This window comes from Canis lupus, chromosome 7, assembly GCF_048164855.1.
Source record: "Canis lupus baileyi chromosome 7, mCanLup2.hap1, whole genome shotgun sequence".
In the NCBI taxonomy this organism is placed as follows: Eukaryota; Metazoa; Chordata; class Mammalia; order Carnivora; family Canidae; genus Canis; species Canis lupus.
Genome location: NC_132844.1, coordinates 49,213,702 through 49,230,078, shown reverse-complemented (window position 1 = coordinate 49,230,078; position 16,377 = coordinate 49,213,702). Strand labels below are relative to the sequence as shown.

The following is a 16,377-nucleotide window of genomic DNA, read 5'->3' as shown; positions in this document are numbered from 1 at the left end:
AACCAGCTTCCTGAGCTAGAAGGACCACAGGCCCAGGCCTAACCAAGGACTCAATTGCAGGCTTGGAATTTCAGAACAATGACATAACAATGAGCAAGGAATGGGGATAATCCATAGTGGTTTTCATATCTCCTCTTGTAAAAAATTAGTAAGGCCCCATGGGGCTCCTGACTGGTTCAGTCAATAGAGCATGTGACTCTTGATCTGAGGGTCATGAGTTCAAGCCCCACATTAGGCCTAGAGCTTACTTTAAAAAAAACAATCAAAAAATTATCAAGGACCCCACAGAGTTTTCTGTTTATGCAGATTATAGCTACCAGTATTTACTTAATTGAGAATTAAAATTTGTAAAATGCTTCAGTAGATTTCCATTTCTAATTCAAAAAGCTGTAATAATTTTTGGCTTTCAAAGAGCCTGTAATGTCTACATTTAAATATTCTTTTTCTGTAAACTCTAATTGGTATTAAAATGATGCCAATACTTGGCATCATGATGCTATATAAAATGTTCTGTTGCATAACACAAAATAAGGAACATTATTACCATCCATAAAGCTGACAAGAAAATATGTCTCATCATATTTTCATTTTTTATTTACAGTTCGGCCCACTTGCTTTGGAACAGATGTCTCCTTTCCAAGAGCAAGAGAACTCACTATGTATGTATGTTTCAGTATCTTTAACTCTAGAGGTTACAGCTGTGGGTTGGGAAAGCAAGTCTTCTACTTTTTTTTTTTTTTTTAAACCAACAATCCATCATGTCCTATGTCCCTTTTCTTCAGCATGGGTAGTGGAGTCCAAGTACTGGATGTGGCAAGATACTCCTACATGATTAAATTGTTTATTGATGCAAGGGATGCCTGGGTGGCTCAGCGGTTAAGTGTCTGCCTTTGGCTCAGGCCGTGATCCTGGAGTCGGGATCGAGTCCCACATCGGGCTCCCTGCATGGAGCCTGCTTCTCCCTCTGCCTGTGTCTCTGCCTCTCTCTGTGTGTGTCTCTCATGAATACATAAATAAAATCTTTAAAAATAAATAAATAAATAGTTTATTGATGCATTGTCTGGAAGCAGAAAGGTGCATAAATCATCAGTGTACAGGTTGGTGGCTATTCAGAAACTGAACTCCCTGTTAAACTAACATCCAGACCAAGAAGCAGAACATTACCAGCTCCCCAAAATCCACCATCCTCCTTTCCAGGAACTTTTTCCCTAAGAGTAGGCACTGTTCATTACTATTTGTGTGAACCTTACATAAATAGAATCACACAACATTAAGTCTTTTGTGTCTGCATCCTTTGTTCAATATTTTTGTGACATTTATCTATACTGTTTACTTTGTCATTCTAAATGCCATTCAGTATACATTTTGTGAATATAAAACTATTTATCTATTTAACTATGGCTGGGCATTTGGGTAGTTCTGTTCTGGGATATTAAGAACAGTGCTGCAGTAAACATTCTTGTTCAGCTCTTTCAGTGAGCACACATATGCTTTTATTGCTGGAGATGTACCTAGAAATAGAATTGCTAGTCTATAAGGTATACATATTTTCAATTTTAATAGATATTGCAGTTTATACCAATTTAGACACTCAACACCAGCATATTAGTTTTATATCCTCTGTTCTAACACTAATGTATGAGAACGCTCTTTCCTCTCTACTACCTAGTATTCCCTACCTTTTACATTTTTTTTTCCTACCTTTTACATTTTAACCTTTCTGTGAGTATGTAGTGGTGTAGCATTGTGGTTTTAATTTGCATTTCTCTGATGCCTAATGAAGTAGAGCACCTTTTCATATTCTTACAGTTCACTTCCTTTCTCTAAAGTGCCTGTTATAGTCTTTTGATATATATTTTTTTTTATTGAATTGCCTTTTTTCTTATTGGCTGGAAGGTATTCTTTATATATTTTGGATATGAACTCTTTGTTGGATCCTGTCCCGCATACCTCTCACCTATCCTGTTAACTGACACCACCTCCTACTATTTTACCCATTACTCATTCCTTTTCAGCCACTGGATTTCTTGTTTCTCATATTCAAATCTTTGCTCTACTGTCACCCTCTTAGTAAGGCCTCCCTGGTCTCCCTAATTGTCTTGGAACACCTCCTACAAATCGTATCTATTACCTTCATTTATCGGTTCCTATTTTTAAAAAAAGCTTTGCATTATGGAAATTTTAAATCTACACAAAATTAGAATAGTATAAAGACTCTCCCTCACATATCTAATATCTACAATCAATAATTATCAGCATTGTTATAATCCATTTTATCCATATACATGTCAGTCTGCATCTTTAAGTAAGTGCTATCTTAAAAAACACAGATGTCGCACTGTCATCAAAATTAACAAATTAACAATATCATATAGTACCAATCCATATTCAAATTTCCCAGTTGCCCCAAAGATATTTTGTTTGAGCCCATATGTCTGAACAAAGGTCCAAACAAATTTTGAAAAAGTAATAGATTATTAGTGTTTTACCTTTTATTCTACCCTTTAAGCTCCACTCATAGTATCTTTTTATTTTAAAAACCTAATGAATTATGAGAATTTCAGAGAAATTATGAATGCATGTTCTATGGAAGCAGAAGCTGAAGTAAAATTAGTTCCAAATACGATCTTCTTTCAGCATCATGATTATTCAGACTATTTATTGGAATACAGAAATACAGATGATGTGCCAAGATTCTCATATCTTGAAAATCCAAGTAAAAAATAAAATACTTGTAATCCCCAGACTGGAGAGCTTCACAGTTTATACAAATGTGTTACATTATCAAAAATATGTCAATAAAAGATAATCAAATATGTTCTAATTCTCATTTTAAAAAAATAACATAATGAAGTTCACAATTGAGAAACATGATTATTTCAACAAACCAATTCACTAAACAATCCATTAAAATAAATGATTACATTCTTACTTTTCAAATCCAGTGTCTCCAATATGTGCTGCAGGTATTCAAAGGCTATTAAAATGACCATGTTTCTTGACACTACTTCAGCCTCCAACATCTATAAAGATTTAAGCAGGATTTGTTGGTATTGTGCATGAGTACAGAGTGAGGCAGGAAACTTGAGAAGAAAATATAATGCCTGAGGAATTAAGAGAGAAATGTTCTGGTGTATTTTGTGTTTTTAACTAGATTCTTGATATTAGGGAAGCCAATAATTATTTGCCTCCATATTTTTCTCTAAAATGGAACAAAACTACTTGTTCTACTTATTCTATTTAGTTCTTGTGAGCTGTCTTTGTAAACTGAGACTTTTCTAAAGATACCAATAATATTTTCCTCCCAAATATACCATCTTTTTTACAGGCTGCTTTTAAACAAATTAAGTGTCTTATAACTTAACTCCCTTCCTTTCTTTAGTAAAAATTACAGGCAGACACATTTAATTTTGAACTTAAAATAAAACAGTTGTATTCTGAAGGTCATATGGTCAAATTTCTAATACATAATGAGTTTGGTGGCTATAAACATTGAGGGAACCATGGCCTTCTACAATGGACTAAGGTCATTCTTTCCAGTCACAGCCACATCCAAGTGGATTTCACCACTCTCTCCACACACTGATTGAAATACAGTGGTGCAGCGCTTGCAGCAACTTTAGAGACACCCACTGTCCTTGTTTCAAAGTTCAGCCAACTTCTCTGTTCCTTACCGAAGTCCACAAATAGGACGGTACTTAACTTGACTTTTGAAAGTACTTACACATAAATGTTACTCTCTTCCCTTTTACAGTCACCTTTCTTTCCTCTCTTCTCCCTTCCTCTCCCCTCCCTTCCTCTCCCTCCTCTCCACTTATCTCAAAATATCTTTTAAAAAAACGAAACAGCTGCTTCTTCTACAACTCTCTTAGAAGTTGCCCAGAAGGACACTACAGGATGAGATGACAGTATCTGACAATTCCAGTGTCCCTTTACAAATCAAAGTTTCTCCGAAATTTTATTTTAATCATGCACCATCATCTAGGATAATAACTTTTGTACATTTATAACCTGTTAGACAAGGTGGTATTGCATTTGCCTTCATTCAGTTCGAAACCATCTCTTTTCAACATGACCAGATGAGATTTGCTGGAAGTAAATACAAAGGCTATCAGAATATAGCAAGGCTTTAATTTGGGGAAGCTGAACCAGATGCTGGGCTAGAATAAGATGCATATTCAAGGGAAGGAAGGCAATTAAAAATTCAGCTTCCACAGCTGGCTAATTTGGCGTGAGGCTATAACTTGCTCATACAACAGATCCAGGGATTCTTTCAAAAGAAAATCCGAGGGGTGCCTGGGTGGCTCAGTCAGTTAGGCATCTGCCTTCAGCTCAGGAAGGACCCTGGGATTAAGACCTCCATTGGGGGCTCCCTGTTTAGCACAGGGCCTGCTTCTCTCTCTCCCTCTGCTGCTCTCCTGGCTTGTGCTCTTTCTCCCTCTCTGTCAAATGAATAAGTAAAATCTTTGAAAGAAAAATTTAAAAAAAGAACATCTGAGAGCTTTCTTCATATTGTTCAAATGAACATATTGTTCAAAATGTCATACACAAAGACTCAACTGAGTCTCTCTGGTAGTTTTGTTTTATTCCTGACTTCCAATTTTACAAATGTGATCACGAGTCTTACTGGGTTTGGTATCATAGTTCTCATTTTGATATGTATAGGTAAAGTTTCCATGAGACTTATAAGATCTATAATTAAATAAGAGAATCTTCTTCCTCATTTCATTAATTTAGGATTGCAACAGCCTTATATTTTGTGGGATCCTCTAGCTCTTACTAATATAATCTATTAGTCATTTAGAGATTTTTTTCATTGTTTTTTCATTGTTGTTTTGTTATGTATAAGATTTTGGGATCAATTATATTTGCTAGGGGATCCCTGGGTAGCTCAGTGGTTTGGCGCCTGCCTTTGGCCCAGGGCGCGATCCTGGAGCCTCGGGGTGGAGTCCCATGTCCGGCTCCCGGCATGGAGCCTGCTTCTCCCTCTGCCTGCTTCTCCCTCTGCCTCTCTCTCTATGTCTATCATGAATAAATAAATAAATCTTTAAAAATATATATATTTGCTAAATATCCAATAACATATTTTCAAATATTCTATAAGTTTGCTGTAGGTTGGGCTTTTTTCCAAATAATTACTTTTTAAGTTTTCTAAAATCAAATAACTATAAAATGAATTTGGCATTTTTTCTTACTTTAAATAAGCCAAGAATATCAATTTTTTAAAAGAGGTAATGCATGGGATCCCTGGGTGGCGCAGCGGTTTGGCGCCTGCCTTTGGCCCAGGGCGCGATCCTGGAGACCCAGGATCGAATCCCACATCAGGCTCCCGGTGCATGGAGCCTGCTTCTCCCTCTGCCTGTGTCTCTGCCTCTCTCTCTCTCTCTCTCTGTGACTATCATAAATAAATAAAAAAAAAAAAAAAAAAAAAGAGGTAATGCATATGCAGAACAAATATATTCTTTATGAAGTACAGATGATAAAGAATGTAGGCTTTTCTTTGGCATAACAAAAGAGAAATATAGATAAATACATGTTGTAAAACCTAGAGATACTACTACAATAATAAAAAACATAAGTATTGCCAGTAACTCAATAACGGAGATAATATAGAACATCAAAATATACTACATCCATTAGAAGAATAAAGAAAAATGTAGGGCAGCCCAGGTGGCTCAGCGGTTTAGCATCACCTTCAGCCCAGGGCGTGATCCTGGAGACCCGGGATGGAGTCCCACGTCCGGCTCCCTGCATGGAGCCTGCTTCTCCCTCTGCCTGTGTCTCTGCCTCTCTCTCTCTCTCTCTCTCTGTGTGTGTGTGTCTCTCATGAATAAATAAAGTCTTAAAAAAAAAAAAAAGGAAAAAGAAAAATGTAATGAATAAAAAAAAAAAAAAAAAAAAAGAAAAATGTAATGAAGAATAGATGGAACAGGCTGAAAACAAATAGAAAGATGGTAACTATACACCCAACCAGATTAATAATTACTTTAAATTGAAATGGTCAAAATCAGGGGTCAGCAAACTAGGGCCTATGTACTAAAATCAGTCTGCTACCTGTTTTTGTAAAAAAGTTTTATTGGAACACAGTGATCCTCATTTATTTATATATTGTCTATGTATTCTTTTGCACTGGAATGATAAAGTTGAGTAGATGTAAGGAGAGACTGTATGACCTGCAAAACTTAAAATATTTACTACCTGGCTCTTTATAAATAAGGTTTGCTGAAGGTGGCTCAGCACCTCAACCTGGGTGGCTCAGTTGGTTAAGCTTTTAGCTTAACTTTGGCTCAGGTCAGGATCTCAGGGTCCGGTACCCAGCCCTGAGTGTCTCAGGCTCCTGACTCATCAGGGAGTCTGCTTTTCCCTCTCCCTCTGCTCATGCTCTCTCTGTCTCTCTTGAATGAATGAGTGAATGAATGAATGAATGAATGAATGAAAGTTTGCTGACCTCTGACCTAAACAATCTAACTGAACACAGACCAATACAAAGCAAGACCAACTATAACTGCCTACAAGAAATCTTTACACTTTTGATGTAAAGATGTAGATAAAAGTCAAAAGATGGAAAAAATATTATTATGTAAATTATTTTCCAAAGAACGCTGAGTGTCTATATTAACATCAAAGCATAGTTCATAACAAGGACTACTACCATGAATAAAGAGGAGAATTTATAACCAAAAAGGAATCAATTCATCAAGAAAACATAACATTCCTAAATGTGTATGCACTATGTAAGAGAGCTACAAAATACATAAGGAAAAAACTAACAGAACTAGAAGGGAAAAAATTCCACAACTTTGTTGGAAATTTCTATACTCCTCTTTTAGCATTGGGAGAACAAGTATACAGAAAATCATTAAGAATAGAGAAAACTTGAACAATGCTATTACCCAATATGATTTAATTTATGGACTATTCCATAAATGGAGTATAGATAGTATATTTCCAGAATAGACCATAATTTGATAAGACCATAAAATAAGTCTTATTAAATTTAAAAGAATTGATACTTTTTTCTGACAATGAAATTCAACTAGAAATCAGTAACAGAAAGAAATCTGAAAAATACCCACATATGTGGAAACTAAATAACACAATTTTAAATACTCTATATATCAAACAAGGAATCACAAGGGGAATTAGAAAATGTTTTGAACTTAATGAAAATGAAAAACAGCAAATCAAAATTTTAGGATGAAGTTAAAGCAATGCTTAGAAAGAAACTGATAGCTTTTAATGCTTATGGTAGAAAATAAGAAAGGTCTAATATTGATTGTCTGCTTTAAGAAACTAGAAAACAAAAAGCAAAATTAGTTCAAAGTAAGTCAGGGCAAGAAACAAAGAGCAGAAATTAATGAAGTATAAAAAGGGGGAAATACAAAAATTTATGTAACCTACATCTGTTTTTTTGAAATTCTAACAAATCTAAAAAAAAGCTACTTGAACTAATAATAACAGGTACATTTAGTAAGGTCCCAGAGTAAAAGGTCAATATAAAAAAAAAAAAAACAACAACAGTATTTCTACAAACTGTATCAGGAAGGAACAAAGAAAATTGAAGTTTAAAACAATCCAGTTACAAAAGCATTCAAAAACATGAATTACTTAAGGATAAATTTTGCTAAATAACGTATAATGAAAACTACAAAAAAGTACTGAGAGACATAAAATGAAGAAATATACCATGCTCAGGGATGGGAAGATGAACTATTTTTAAATGTCAATTTTCCCCAAAATAGCCAATAGTTCATTGCAATCCCAATCAAATTCCAGCAGGCTGCTTTTGTAGAAGTTAATAAGTTGTTTCAAAAATCTTAATGGAAATGCAAAGCACTTAAAATAGCCAAAACAACTTTGGAAAAGAAAAATAAAGCTAGCTCATACTACCTGATCTCAAGTCTCTCTCAGGAGTAATAAAGGTAGTGTGGTATTGGCCTAAGGATAAACTTACGTCAATAGAATAGAAACATACCCTATAGCTACAATCAATTGATTTTTGACAAAAGTGCCAAAGTAATTCATTGGGAAAATGACAGTCTTTTCAACAGTGCTTATAGCCTTTTTGGTGAAAAATATATCTTGAACCTTACTTTCCAATTTATACAAAACTTAACTCAAAATAGATTGTAGACCTGCCTGAACACAAAAGCTTTTAAAAATATAAAAATTTCTAGACCTATGTTGGCCAATACAGTAGCCATTAGATACATGTGGCTATTCGAATTTAAGTAAATTCAAATTAAATTGAAAATTCAATTCCTCAGTTGCACTAGGCATGTTTTCAATGCTCAGTTGCCATGTGTGGTTAGTGGCTACAGTTATGAAAAGTTTTCCATCATTGCAGAAATATCTATCAGACAGTGCTATTCTAGCTTGAAAACAAAGAAAAAAGTCTTCATGATCTCAGGATACACAAAGATTTCTTAGGGGAAGCACAAAAATTGGAAACTATAAAAGAAAAATTGTACATCATAAAATTTTAAAGTACTTTTTGAAGGATATGTTAAAATAAAAATGCAAGCCATACACTTGAAGAAAATATGTGCACTAGAGAACAAAGGATTCTATCCAGAAAATACAGTTGCTTACAAAGAATACACTTACAATTCAGTAATGCTATGCCTAACACTCAAGAAAAATGAAAGTGTATCTCCACATAGACTTGCAAATGGGTGTCCATTGCACTGTTAATTCACAGTTGTCTCACACCAGAAATAACTCAACTTTCCATAAACAGATGAATGAATAATTAAAATGAAATATAATCATATAAAGAAATACTATTCAGCAACAAAAAAAGTATAAACTATTGACAGACATAGAAAAGCACAGATGAATCTCAAAGACATGCTGAATGTAAGAAGCCAGAAACCAAGGATTATTTAATGTATGATTCTATTTATACAGATCTCTAGAAAAGAAAATTTTAATCTTATAGTGACAGAAAGCAGATCAAGGACTTCCTAGGACTGGAAGAGAAGTAAATTGTTGGGGGAAAAAACACAAGAAAACTTTTCAGGGATGATAGAAATGTTCTATATTTTAACTGTAGTGATAGTTTCATGAGCATATTCATTTGTCAAAATGTATCAAAATATACACTTAAAAATAGATGTATTATATGATATACAATTTACATTTCCATAGTGTTTTTTAAAAGCCTATTATATTTATTTAATATACATGTTAAAAATCAAATTTTAGATTATATTTTGGGCTTTATCTAAGCAAAAAGGAACAAAAGGAGAAAAAAGAAAGGCAGAAGATAGAAAAATAAAATACAGATCAATTTTAGGCAATTTCAAAATTGTAAAAAGAGAAGATGGTAATGGTTACTTGATTTATTTACTTTCATTTGAACTATCTTTTATGTAATCAGCAAACAAAACCATTGCTATTATTTTTGCCCTCAGAATATTCTTTCCCCTGAGTAACATTATGTACAAATTTCATTTCATAGGCGTTTATACAGATTTTCATATAAATAACATTGGGAAAGAATGTTTCCTTGCCAATTTCCAATGTAAAAATTAGATAATTCTAGGCATAAAAAGTTATGTGGTTGAATATTTTTCTTTAATTTCCACCCCAACAGGCCATGATCTCTAATATTCAACAAGCTCTTCTAATTTCATCGGCAGTTAGCCCTGTGGAATGTAGAATTTGGCACCAAAAAAACACATTATTCCACTGGCAATTGGATAATGTGGTCATGTCCTTAGAAAGCACCAATATTAAATTAGTGCAACATTAGAAAAAAATGAAACTGTGAATTATGATTTTCCTTAGCAACATATGTATTTTTTTCCTATTGTCTCTTCTCCCACTTTCCCCCAAACTAATTTTCTATCTAGTGTTCAATAATTTCAAAGCATTAAATTAGACTCAATGCTTAAAATTCTTCAAAGCCTCATTTTCTTATTGCCATATAACAACAAGGGATTTGGGGATGTTAAAAAAGAAAACACAGTGCTTGTTTTTCACATACTTTAAATGGAATGTTTGAGTACATTTTTTGTTATGTAGATACAGTAAAATTCGTTCAAATAATAAAAGTCAGTTTTGCCAGAATCACAGAAGAAAGTAAGTATGTTCATTTACTTCCAAGGAGTTATTTAATGAGTGAATAGATGAAATAGGAGCAATAATTTACAACATATACCTAAATAGGTCCTGAAAATTCACAATTAGTTGCAATTCTCAGCAACAATGAGATCTGATTCCTCAGTATCTTAGGTCAGATGGATTTTTTCAGGGAAATAATGTCATCACATTTCAGGAAGCAGAGGAACTGTGTGCCACTGCCTTTCAGCACTGTCAGTACCAACTAGAGGGGCTGCAATCTGGATGGCAGCCTACCTGTTAAGTTACTGCAAAAAGAGCAGTTCTCTAGCTGAGCTAGAGTTAACGGTGTTACTACCAATGACGATGGAGGGATTAAGCCAGCAAAGGTGAAAAAATGAATTCTGTTTTACACACTCACAGTTAAGTGATGGTAGGATATTCCAATGAAGGGGCTTCACTAATTCTACTAAATAGGAGATTAGAGAAAGAGTTAGGATCAAAGTCTGAGGTGAGATCTGGTAACTAATTGCATGGGCCAAATTTGTTAGTACATTTTACTGATTAGCCACACACGACAAGGTGGTGCCTAGCCTGAGAAAACCAGCCCCACTAGCCTGAGAAAATCATTAGTAACAGCTCTCCTCCATTGGGTGCCTACTATGTGTCAGGTACTTGTTCTATATTTTAAAATTAATTATCACATTTAAAAACAAACCTCTGAGATGTCATTGCCCTTCTCTTTTCAAAGATGAGAATGCTGGTGCTTATCATAACTAGATTCAAGGCCACACAGCCAGGAAATGACAGCTCTGTCCAAAACCTACACTGCTAAAAAACTTCCTGGTTCCCCTGTGTTCTTGTCATCATTGCAGAGGTTTAAAAGAATATGCCAATCACCAGAAAGTTGTTATGATAACCAGTAGTTATCAAGTACTCTGTCCCAGGTGTTCTTCTGAGAATTTTACTCAACTCACCAACATCCTAGGCTTATAGATACCACCATTACCCTCCCTTATATGATCTTTAAAAAAAAAAAAAAAAAAAAAAAGATTTTATTTATTTATTTATTTATTTATTCATTCATTCATTCATTCATTCATTCATTCATGAGAGGCAGAAACATAGGCAGAGGGAGAAGTAGGTTCCCTGCGAGAGCCTGATGCAGGACTGCATCCCAAGACTCCATCCCAGGGCCATGACCTGAGCCAAAGGCAGTCAGTCACTCAACCACAGAGAGCCATCCAGGCATCCCTGTATGATCTTGATACTATCAAATATGGTTGAAAAAGAATTTTAAGTCTTGGCAAGAGGTGTACTTGAAAACATATTTTGAAATAATGCAGGAAACTTGCCTTTAACAAGCTCACAGACTCATTTCACAGGAGGAGAGTGATAAAGAAATAATGTAGGAAACTTGCCTTTAACAAGCTCACAGACTCCTTTCACAGGAGGAGAGTGAAAAAGAAAAATAGAAACAAGGCTAAAAACAAAAATGCCGTCATGAACAAATTGCACAGAAAATTAGTAGAACACTTGAGAGAGGTCCCAAAATTGATGTAGGAGAGTCACTCTGAAAGAAACCTGCAAACAACAATCCCAAGGACAGAACAAAAGCAGTGCAACATCTTCCAATTGAACTGGATAAATTGGAAGGCAGTGAAAAACTGTGCCAGACACAGTCATAGAACAATTAGATGGCCTATAGTCGCCAACGAAACACTGTATTGCCACATGGACTATATAGAGAACACATTTTAGTTGTACTTACACTGAAAACGAGCTTTGGAGCCTGGCAGATCTGGATTGAATCTTGGATTCATCACTATCTAGTCATATAAAGCTCAGCGTTTTCATTTATAAACTGAAAATCATATTACCTAGTCCTAAGGAAGCTATAAATACTAAAGGAGGGATTTTTTGAAGTCAATTAATCAATAGTAGCTGTTGTTATTAATGTCTCTCTTTTGGCGTTCTAATGTAACTGTTCTTGACAGAACCCAAGAACTCAACAGATCCATGTTTCTTCCCCCTTTGGCTTCCAAAACTCTAAAACCTGCCTGGGGCCATTAACATTTCATAGAGACAGACAACAGCATTCATCTTTTACTCTCTGGGTGTTATTAGAGACAGTGATCATTTCTTATGTGAGCTAATACCTCTAGAATTTTAACTAGTTTGCCTTAAAAATGAACAATGGAATTATGGTATGATGTGATATAAAACTAATCAGAGCCAACTGTCTTTTTCCCCTCTTTTTTCTTATATGGGTACAAGTTATTCCTATGAAGGCTTAAAAAGATCTACCCCACTTTCCATTTCTTGGTAAGGTGTGGAGTGTCTGTCAGTTAAATGAAAGCCAGTACAGCTGCTGATACTTAAATTTAGAGAAGCTAGAAAGGAAAAATTTTCTTAAATGTAGTTAAATATATTATTATCAAAGAGATCCGTGGGCAGATAGATAAAGAATCTGAGATCTAGTTTCTGAAATTTTAAAGAAGATAAATTCAGAAAATGTCTGCTTGCTTCTTAACATTCTTTCCTTTTATCCTCACAGACACCATCTTTAACCATAGACTTTTTCTTCCACTTCGTTTGCTTAAACAAAGTGCTAATTAGCATTAACATTTTGCATCTAAATATGGTAAGTTAACTCACAAGGTCTATGATCAAAGCAATCCTCCAACATTATACTCTGTTCTTTGCCCTTCTCTATTCACCCTTTTTTTTTTTTTTTTTAACTAGGCCTTTTGTTTCCCTGGACCCATACAGAAGGGGGAATATTAACTATCTATCTTTCAATCTTTTCACTTAATGTGGCATAAAGGGGAATGAATACATGTGCACCCACTGCTTTGATGAAAACTTAGTCTCCATGGCAAGGCTATCTCAGCCCGAATCACTAACATTCTGCATCCTCACAGTTCCTTTCTGAATAATATTTGAAGTGTATGTTTCCTGATTATGGTTGATCCTTGCCCAAGTAACCCAGGAGGATAAGCTCTTTCCATTGAGCTACTTCCTATCCTTTCCATATTGCTCTCAGTTGTATGAGGACCAATCCTTTTTTTTCCAAAGTCCTAAGCGATCCTCAAAGGCTCAACTGTCCAATAAATCCTTTCTAGTACAAAACTTAATGAGTCTTGAGAAAAGAAAATACATCTCTGACAGCATTTTTGAATTACATCTAATACTCCTGATTTTCTTAGTGTCTATCACTTCTTCATTTGTAATTTAAAATGAGTTATTAAGTTCATTCATTAATCTCTGGATCTGGAAATATTTGTTTGGTTAAATCACCAGAGAAAGAAGTTCCCATTAGGAGCCTTATAGGGTAACCACTGTTAAATTAATCAAACAAAGAGACCATTAGATTGAGGTGGCTCTAATGCCTTCATAGCCTGCATAAGGAAACCAAAACCTAAAAGTGAAATGCCTTAAGATTAAGAAATTGAAACCAATCATAAATAGCCAATCACAAACAGCCAACTAACCTTTCCCAAATAAGGTACCTGTGTAAGCTATAGCCAATCAAATACTTTTCTTGCTTTGCTTCCACCTCTGTCTGTAAGTCTTCCCCCAGCTCCTATCCAGTGGAACAACTTCCAGTTGGGTTCTACTTGATTACAGTCTTTTTTTTTTTTTTTTTAAGATTTTATTCATTTATTCATGAGAGACACACAGAGACAGAGACAGAAAGAGGCAGAGACACAGGCAGAGGGAGAAGCAAGCTCCATGCAAGAAGCCCAATGTGGGACTTGATCCCGGGACTCCAGGATCATGCCCTGGGCCGAAGACAGGTGCCAAACTGCTGAGCCACCCAGGGATCCCCTGATCACAATCTATTTTTATGCAAGTCTTATACTTTTTATAATGCCTCAGTTTACCTTTTAATATACCAAAACTGGCATGAATTAGGCACCATTTCCCTATGTCCTCCCTTTTTAATAATTCTTAAGGAAATATAGAGATTTAAGATTTCTGTTACCGTTCAATTCATCATGAGGAGAAATAGGGAAAATCAGTTAAAATTAACAATAAAGTAAAACACATAATTTATGTAGTTTTTAATTCTCACAGGAGTGAGCAATATGCTGGAGCATGGCCTCATCTCTGGGGACAGGATTTAGGTTTGAATCCTTACTGTTCTCCTCAATTCTATGTAACTGTGAAAAATCTGCACCTGAGTTTAATATGTAAATGTATAAAATTCATAGTTCATACAGTTAATTCCAAGATTAGTAAAGGTATTATTCAAGTTTACAGAATTCAAGTTTGTTTCTGGAAAGTCCCTAAGAGAGGTCAAAGATGGAAAAAACAAAAACCAACACGGTTTCAAATTGATTTCCCTCTAAATCCAACCCACATGCTCAGATACTCCTTTTGGTCTCCCCAGCTCCCTTAACCTCACCACTTCAGCCCAAGGCAAGGAAAATCACAGCTAAATTAGATTTTGCTTTCCTCCAGGCAATCATTAACGATTGCTGGGATTTGGCTCTAAAAACTTCTCTTTCCCATTTCTGGTTTCAGGGCTTTTTCTTCTGCAAGGTGTTTTCCTCCTAGAATTCAGGCTGACTGCAGATGACCTGGGGAGACTGGAGTGCATCCTTTCATCTACTCAGCTAGGTTGATTTATGGAGCTTTTCCAGACAAGATGACACCCATTTCATAGACTTTCAGCTCCTCATCAAACAGTCTGCTTGACCTTAGCATCCACATGTTTTGCTTTGGGGTGGCAAATTAAATGCTCAGAGACTGAGTTCATCTTAGCCAGTGATTTATTTAGTACAAGTTCACTGCAGGAATTTCACAACCCAGGGCATATAGGGTAATATCTCTTCAAAAGCCAGTGAAGAAATAACCTACTTCAAACAAATGATAATCACGCAGTTGTTCCAGGCAAGGGGAGGTGAAAAAAATAGAGCCCACATTTAGTTGAGGTGTACTCTTATACGAGTTGTACTTGAGTGAGATGGCTTAGCCAACTGATAGTTTATGTCTGGCTGCCAGTCCAACAATTGCTAGAGCACATTGCTAAGGAAGGAGGACACCACTGTTGATGGGCAAAAGAAGTGCTGCATGGTTTTCTGCACCCCTGTTAAGAGAGTTGTGTTTACTGCAGCAATAGCTAATTGCCCCAAGGTCTTGGGAGAGCTATTTAGATCAGCAGTCACCTTGTCTGGACCAAATACTCTTAGATAGTCCTTACAAACACTCACCTTCTATAATCTACATGTCATTTTGCACCAGTGCATCTTCATGGGTTTCTATTGGTAAGCCACAGCAGGGTCCTTCAGCAACTGCACTCCTGAATGTTTATCAATGACAAAGATGAGATGAGACACTATGGAAAAGCTTACTTCATCAAAACTTTACTTCTAAAATCAATGTTTTTTGGTCTTCGTCATAAACGAGTGGATGTGAAATTATTTCAAACCAATATACACCATGTTATAAAAATAAAAAAGCTTACCCATCATCTACTTACACTTGTGCAGATGACCAATGCCACAGCATTTATATCATTAGATGTTCCTAAAGGGTCACAACATGAGTACAATCACCTTCTCTTAAATCCTGAGGCATCAGACAAAAGAAAAGATACATTTTACTGTTATCAGTGAAAGGCTGGTGTGAATAAGACCTTAAGCGTGGAGACTTGTCACAATCAGAGCCAACATCAGAGACAGGCTGGCATGTTTTGCCCCAGCAGAAGCCAGAAGTTAATACCTTTCCATTCACATCCCAGACCACAGTTCAGTTGATGACCCTGCCAACATTTTCAAGACAGGTCCCTAGAAGATGCAGCCCTGAGCCTTGCAAACATGCTTGTTCTATGTCAACTGCCAGGTGGAAGTCTAAAATGTTTGGTTCATACCCTAACTCATGCTATACCAGCGCAAGCCTTCTCCTTCCTGGTGTCACTAGGGTACATTCTGGAAGTTCTCCACAATTTCAGGAGAATAAATAGATGGCCTTTTATTTTCCCATTCCCTCTGCTTCTATCTTATCCTTTTATCTTCTCCTTTATCTTCAGTGCCCTGGCATTAGCATTTAATTAACTTCTCCACTTCTAATCCTGCCTGGTTTCATCTACTCCCACAGCAGCTAGAGTCATCTATTTGCAATGCAAATCTCTTCCAGCCAGTTCCTTCTTAAAATCCTGCAGGATTCTTTCACATCTTCTCCTTCCCTCCGCCTACCTTTTCCCACTCCCAGGATCTCCACCCTCATCTTTTGCCATCTCCTACCATCAGCTTCCTGAAACCTACAAATACAGAATTCTGCTTCAATTGAGCTGTATTCTCTGGC

At 35.8% G+C, this 16,377-nt stretch overlaps 1 long non-coding RNA gene across 3 annotated transcripts in view; it reads left to right on the top strand.

Moving 5' to 3' along the window:
- Nucleotides 1-15,124, top strand: part of LOC140636305 (uncharacterized) — a 28,433-nt gene extending 13,309 nt beyond the window's left edge. The window contains exons 2-5 of one of the 3 annotated variants that reach the window (XR_012033588.1): nt 602-659; nt 12,623-12,709; nt 14,146-14,195; nt 14,596-15,124. This is a non-coding gene — a long non-coding RNA (uncharacterized lncRNA). Of the gene's footprint in view, nt 1-108; nt 660-12,622; nt 12,710-14,145; nt 14,196-14,595 lie in introns of those variants that run through there. The other 2 variants (XR_012033586.1, XR_012033587.1) reach the window with 2 other exon arrangements.
- The last annotated feature ends 1,253 nt before the right edge of the window (nt 15,125-16,377 follow it).